Source organism: Triticum aestivum, chromosome 2A (genome assembly GCF_018294505.1).
Source record: "Triticum aestivum cultivar Chinese Spring chromosome 2A, IWGSC CS RefSeq v2.1, whole genome shotgun sequence".
NCBI lineage: Eukaryota > Viridiplantae > Streptophyta > Magnoliopsida > Poales > Poaceae > Triticum > Triticum aestivum.
In genome coordinates, this window is record NC_057797.1 from 141,684,359 (window position 1) to 141,685,639 (window position 1,281).

Sequence of the window (1,281 nt, forward strand, 5' to 3'; positions counted from 1 at the left end):
ATATGAATTAGTACGTGCCAAGGTATGTAAAAAAAGTAACACATCAATAAAATACAGGTACCATGCATGGATCATTAATTGTTGATTTTCTTTCTCTTATTTAATGAGGGCATTAAGTGTCCAGATCAAGCAATAGTTCTTTCTTAATTAAAGTGTCAATGTTTAACCCATTAGTTCTAGTACTAATACAGGTGCACGCATCTTAGTGTAATTTGACGGTTTGTAGGCACCCGAGGTAACCCATATATATATATATATAGTGTTACTATTCATCATTTAGGGTGCAGAATAAGTTATTCTTCATACGAGGTAATTTTACGATCATTTTCTAAATAAATTACATTTAGAATATAAATAGTTACATGCATATAGATTCAATATGTAACCTTTGGTATAAAAAACAAAAATATAGGTTATAAGATCAGAAAAATCACATTTTATGTATGTTTTATATTATATTTTTACATTCGTAATTTTACGTAACATAAGATAAGATCTCTATTAAATATGTTTTGGTCTCACTGTTAACCATTTATCATAAGATCACTTGAAAAATATGCATGCTTCCTTGCTTACTACAGTTTTCAGCGCAAGATTTGTTTGCGCCTATCATTTTCCCATTGACAAAACGTAAAAGCCTACACATTTTTTCTTCTACAACACCTGCTATTTATGGCTAACGCACTGTCATTTTTGAGTTTGCATCATCGGTCGTACCCTTGGTGAGCAGGAGGGTGTCAATAGAGCGGCCAACTGGTGCATGCATGATTGACCGAGTGAACCATGGTGGCAGGAATTTGAGTGTCAAGTGTCAACACAGAAGGCGTTGATGAAGGGTGTGCGGGACCATTTTTTTTTACGTTAATACGAATTGTGGTGTTTGGTTCGGTGGGAAAATATGTCCCCATATGTCCCAAAAGACAAATAATAATAGTACAAAAAACAACCATAACAACATTACCGAGTGCCCAACTATCCTGAATATTGACTGAGACGCACACTGGCACAGTGAATACATCACTACTTAAGCGACCAGGCTGCCAGATTAAGTAGGTTTGACGCTGAAGCAATAACAATCGTAATAGAAGTTTTGGCCGGTCACTGCCACCGTTGTCGTCTCACCTGTCTACTCTCTCTCCGTCTTATCTTAATTAATTTATGACATGAACTTAATAGTACTCTCGAGACAAATGGTCAACTACCAACTTCAGGGCCTAGGTGATCAGGGTGGACAATTTTAGAGACCCAAAATAGTATTTCACTGTGTGCATCCTTTATTTT